We start from the raw sequence: 6,000 nt of genomic DNA on the forward strand, positions 1-6,000 counted from the left end.
TGAACGATTTTAAATAGTTATACAGTGAATAAATTAACATTCCAAAACTTTAGCATCTCGTTTGCGACCCTTCAACGATTTGCGACCTTGCGATTTTTTTTTCTGTTTTGTATTTCCTGGTTGCTGTCATCTTGTTTCTAGGCTGTCCAACGCCCCAAGTCATAAAACTGTACTTGCCTTTGTAAGCTGTTAAACTGTACCACTCATTTCTCCTAAGATGTATTTCAAACACCCCTTAGTCTATTTCCATACAAGTACATAAGTCAGTGGATTCACATTACGAGAGGTCTGGAGTATGGACAGATTGACCAACACACCTAGTCTTTTGGTGTATCTTCTTATAACCACCAGCTAATTGCCAATGTTTACTTTAGCTTACATATACTTACTGTATATAATACACTATCATTAAATATCTTTGATTACTTTTTTCATTCACTTATTTCTGTTGTTTTACTTTGGAGCAGGGGTCTCAAAGACAAATTTGTTTATTGCATTTATTGTTTCACCTTCACAACGTGAAGTTCACCTTGTGTGAGGAGACATTGTGCAACAAATGCAACCGACAATTGTTTTAAAAAACCCACCGTTTCAATCAATCACATGTAGCCACCGTGCCCAGTTTCTTTTACTTCAACGCCCACTGGAAGCCCAAACAGCTAATACTCGTGTCTCATTCGCTGGATCCGCAACCAGAAATAAGGTCCGTCAAATGTATTCCTATTTTCGTTATACAAACGTTTCAATATCAGCGCGCCTCCTACAGTTGACCTTGACATTCACATATTTTTTTAGAATTGGTTTCGATCAAAGAAAAAGTTCTAAAAGACCTATTTTAAGAACTTTTTTCTTGATAGAAAGAGCGTGCTTTGACGACTGTAACAGAAAAAGCTCATTGGTTAAAATCTACAAAAATAAATCATTTAAATACAAAATAATTTCCAATAGTTTTTTTAGTTAATAGTTATTTCAGCTCTCTCTCTCTCTCTCTCTCTCTCCCTCTCCCTCTCCCTCTCTCTCTCTAACTAGGCTACTTTCAGCATCAAAATCTTCCTGAGCAAAGCACTGTTTTCTGCAAGTTTATTAATGACAATATCATTGTCTATAGACATGAGAATTTCCTTCTCTGTGTACATTAACTTGGAGGCCTCCAACAAAAGCTTGAAAGAGTCAATAGAAACTTATATGCCAGCCCGATTACATGGTAAGCATCTGTCAGGAGGTTATATTGCGTGAGGATCAGATAAACACAAATAACAGTTTTTGCAAGAAGCGCAGGTCCTGCTCTGAAGCTCAAACCAGTGACAAGGTTCATCATCAACATTTAATAATTTTAATTTTTTTTAATTTAGATTGTAGTTTTTGTCACATTAAGGACAGTTGATTTGTCCACATTCTCATAATTTCAATATGATTTCTGATTCAATATGATTAATCATAATGATTTATGACCTAACCACAGCTATCTTGTAATTAATCAGATTAAAAATGAATAAATCAGATATAAAAATGTCTATTTTCCTCTCACTCACGTTAAAAAATACAATTATGTAAGTATATATATATTAATTGTTTTCTGATTAACAAGACAACATTTCTGCAGGAGCAGCAGGAGTTTCTAAATATTTCTTTATAAACGAAATGGGCAAAAAAAAAAGCCCCAAAATGGTCACGGTATGTGACGTCACATGCCAAAAAAACGTGCCACGTGCTTTAAAAGCCACAGGTGTACGGCGTTATTCCAAATGGAGACTGAGACGGAGACGGAGACGGAAGGGTAAGAGTAAGAGACAGAGACTTTTTCATTTTTATTCGCTGCTGTTGGTGTTTTGACATCGTGTATTAATTTAACTAAATAATCTAGACTTCACTTAAGGTGCAAGAAATCTTTTTACTATTTTTATTATTTGCTGTGCTGAATCTAATGTCTGACCCACGTCAGAATGTGTTTGGAGAATGTATTCAATAATGTCTGACCGTCACCAGTGTCTTCTGCAGTTAACTTTTGAAAGAAACAGCTTATGTTTTAAACTTTTAATCAACATCGTTTGGGATTAACAGATTCACCGTGATTTCTGCACACGGAGACCAGGTCGGAGTTGTCGGGCATCGAAGTGAGAGAAGGTGAGCGGTCTGTGGACTCGGGGTTTCTACTTAATAAGAAATTATTTGACAAATGTGTGTGTTCACTCCAAAACCTAAATACTTTACGTGACTCGTGTCGGGTTTATTTTCCAGATTGATCAACACGAAGATCTTCAACATAGTAAGGAACGTCGTTTTTCTTATTTTCCTGTGCGACCGCCGTGTCGCTGTTGTGCTAGGCCGCTGAAGCCTATGTCTGCTTGAGTGTGTGATTGAGTCTCTGTGTGAGTGAAACGTAGTAGTAGTAGTAGTAGTAGCAGCAGCAGCAGCAGCAGCAAATGTCTTACAGTCTTTTTTGTCTTGTTGGTTTCCTCTCTGTTTTTTCAGAATCTTTAGTTTAGAGGCAGTGGAGTCTGGGTTTTGGAGCAGGAGCCATTAGCAGGAGGATGGTTAGCCAGTCAGTGAAGTCTTACAGGTAGGTGGCTCTCTGCTCGAGTTTGTTGAAACTCTGGTCCCTATTTAATGGTGTGGATGTGAAACTGCTGAGCTAACTAGTTAAATGTTGCCTCTGCTTTCTGACCATGGTGGTTCAGTGTTTGTAGTTAATAGAATGAGTGATGTGGTTTAAGCTCAGCAGTTTCTAGTAAGTACGGGTGAATGACATTCTGTCTCAATACATGTGAGTAACACATTTTGCCTTGTAGGGCCTGTCGACAAAGGGTGAGTCCAAAACTTCTGTTTAATTCCTCTCCGGATGGCTATTCTGTTTATTTTTTAATTCCTCTCCGGATGGCTATTCTGTCGGCCTCCGTCTGTCCTGTTCTGTTTTTTTTTATTTTTATTTAAGAATAAAGAAAGCTAATTGCTGTTATCTGTAATGTAGTTTATTTAATTATTTATTAATGTTATCATTGAGAGATGGCTGAACAATGTGGCGTGTAATGTAACAAAGAGGTTTAAAACACAAGCAACACACACACACACACCAATCCACAGGGTTCCTGAATGTCTCCCAAAACTGCAATTGAAGAGCCAGACAGGTGCGTGCCCTTTTTCTTGTTTGGGAGGGTGGGGTTGGGGTTCTGCCTGGCCGCCGTGCCATAACCATTTTCCCCTTTTAGGCTCTGCTGGATGGAGACGAAGATTCTGAAAACACACTTACATTGCGATTAGTTGCGTAGTCAAAAGTCATTTCCCAGCCGCCGAGCTGATACTTCGCGCATGGGCCCTATCCATGTTCTTTTTTTTCCCAGCTGCCATGCTGATCCTTTTTATATATAGCTGCGTCTTAAAATGGCTAGTTGACGGGTAGTGTTGAAGTAGACATTTGCCACTGTTCAGTCTAAAAGTTAAGAACAACAGCAGAATTTTTCCACTCTTTTTTTTCCCCTCTTTGAATTATGTGTGTGGGACCAGAGGTAGTGCCAGAGCTAGACTGACATGTTTCTCACCTGAACACTAAGTTAGCTTAGATTGGAGTTTTCGGATGCCTTGTTTTGGCCACTGTGTCAAAAGACTGACATCCAGGGTAATGGCTATAGTGCCATTGTGTTGTCTCCTCTTGGCTACCATGCCTCTATCTCCTCTTCTTTTATTTCACAGTGTGGCCATTTAACCACTCTCGGCAACTTTTTTTACATTGCCCTTAATAAGGGCTTCACTGGCAGTTTTCTTTTTTTTTTTTAAACACACACAAAAAAAAAATTCCAAAACTTTAGCATCTCGTTTGCGACCCTTCAACGATTTGCGACCTTGTGCTGTTTTTTTCTTTCTGTTTTGTATTTCCTGGTTGCTGTCATCTTGTTTCTAGGCTGACCGACGAGAACTTCAACTTCATTATTGCTGTCCAAGGCCCTAAGTCATGTAACTGTGAACTTCAATATTGCTGTCCAAGGCCCTAAGTCATGTAACTGTACTTGCCTTTGTAATCTCTGTAACTGCATTTGCCTTTGTAACCTCTGTAACTGTATTTGCCTTTGTAACCTCTGTAACTGTATTTGCCTTTGTAACCTCTGTAAATGTATTTGCCTTTGTAACCTCTGTAAATGTATACATGTACTTGCTTGACTGTTGGAGGTTTGTATATTTCAGTATATAGCTCACCATCACTGCTGTCTATAATGTCCACCCCTTTATTGTTTGCATGACCATCAGTATGTCCGTCTTTATCTGCATGTGCCTTTTTGGATTAAGTTTAGTGCTTGTGATTAGCTGGGATGCTGGCCATTCATTTGTTTATGTAACTTACTGGTGTTTAATCTGGGTGTACTGTGTAAAAGCTCTTATGGCCAGTGTAGCTGGTGGAGGTGTAGGTACAAGAGGTGTACTCTTCACACAAGCTATTGACTGACTGGTAAGATCAGTCAATCAAATGGGTAAGTCTTCAGTACGGTGTTGGAACTCTGGCCTCCTGGATGGTGGGGTTGAAGGCGGCGTCCTAAGTCCAGTGTTTAACAAGTATGGAGATGTTGGATCGTGGTCGAGACCTGAGGTGAGCAGAAGGCTGAAGTTTCTGTGATGTTCATTGTTTAATTATTCCATTACAAAATTCTGCTTTAATGTGACCAAATGTTGAATAACATGAGCATAATTCAGAGAGTTGGATTTTATTTTTTTTTTTCTAATTTATTTGGGTTTTGTTTTTTCTAACCTCTTGTCCTCTGTCTGCAGATGTTAGACACCTTGTCAAGGATGGCTGGCACAGGACAACTAAGGAGAAAAATAAGTAATCCAAGTTATCTCTTGTTGTATAAAAAAACTAACAGGACTTATTCATGTTTAAGTACTGCCCCCCCCAGGACCCAGAACCACCACTGCTGGCAGTCTCCAGTTTCCATTTTAAGATATGCTTGGTTGTATATTTTCTTGTTTTTTCTGTGATCACCTTAACTGCATGTTTCTCTGGTGTATAGATTGTAGTTATTTAATTGCTTAGTATTGTTGTTAAGGTTCATTAATGTGTTAGAGTTAAATCACATTCAGCCCATAGATGTTCTGTCAACTGACATAATTTAAGACTAAATTGTCTTTAATGTCAGTTACAGTTTAGACTGTCAGGTCTGGCTTGTCTCTCTGCCAAGTTAATTTCCTAGTAAAGAATGATGTACCCTTCTGTGGTATGTAGCCCGACGTGTGGGAGGCCTCCCAGCAGAAGAATATTATCCTCTGCCGAAACGAGTCGTTTTAGTGGAGTCACATATGGCCAAGTTGTCAAATTTATAAATATATGGTTATCTGGTTAGGCTTACAGGTTAGATTGCGCGTTTAGGTTCTTTAATAGAAAATATACTTGGCAAGGAGACAATCCTAGATTTGATAGAGATTAGGTTAATATTTATGACCTCTTTTAAACTGTAGTGACAAGATCTGCCATTTTATTCAACTATGCAGTTTAATTTAAAGCTTAAACTGAAGTACATTTTTGTAGTGCACTGTCCAAAATACTCCATGTTGAGGAGGATGGCTAAGGTTAATGGCATTTATTTATAGAATGAGTTTAGGCTGGATTGATGGGCACAGCACCTGAGAGATGGTATTTACTGGTGTTTAATCTGTTTACTGTAAGAGGTCCATGATCAGTGTAGGTGGTGGTGGTGCAGTCTTCACCTGAGTTGTTCCTTTTGACTAAACAGGTGAGTCTTCTCAGGATTTCCTGTCCCACAGGTGTTGGTGCTCTGGAAATCTGGCTTCCTGGACGGTGGGGAGAAGGCAGCCTAGATGAACCAATTCCACACTAGAAGGAGCTTCTCAGCCGCTGGATGTCTTCCGGTTTGTTCTACACATTGACTGTTAAATCTGTTCACTAACTGATTTGATCTGTGGCTCTAGGATTCTGTGGGCCAGTGTTTACCAATTCTGGAGAAAATGGATCCTAGTTGAAGGGACCAGAGGTGAGCAGAAGGTGAGTTTCTTTTA

At 39.1% G+C, this 6,000-nt stretch overlaps 2 long non-coding RNA genes across 4 annotated transcripts in view; both read left to right on the plus strand.

Moving 5' to 3' along the window:
* Positions 1–1,636: 1,636 nt before the first annotated feature.
* Positions 1,637–2,831, plus strand: LOC103392695 (uncharacterized). Its single transcript, XR_522942.3, has 3 exons — positions 1,637–1,777; positions 2,062–2,124; positions 2,239–2,831. It is a non-coding gene; the product is annotated as an uncharacterized LOC103392695 (long non-coding RNA).
* A 1,129-nt stretch (positions 2,832–3,960) lies between these two features.
* Positions 3,961–6,000, plus strand: part of LOC103392697 (uncharacterized) — a 4,277-nt gene continuing 2,237 nt past the window's right edge. For all 3 annotated transcript variants that reach the window (XR_003052488.1, XR_522945.3, XR_522944.3), the window contains exons 1-2: positions 3,961–4,576; positions 4,756–4,937. This is a non-coding gene — a long non-coding RNA (uncharacterized LOC103392697). The remainder of the gene's footprint in view (positions 4,577–4,755; positions 4,938–6,000) is intronic.

Source organism: Cynoglossus semilaevis, chromosome 17, assembly GCF_000523025.1.
Source record: "Cynoglossus semilaevis isolate Cse_v1.0 chromosome 17, Cse_v1.0, whole genome shotgun sequence".
NCBI lineage: Eukaryota > Metazoa > Chordata > Actinopteri > Pleuronectiformes > Cynoglossidae > Cynoglossus > Cynoglossus semilaevis.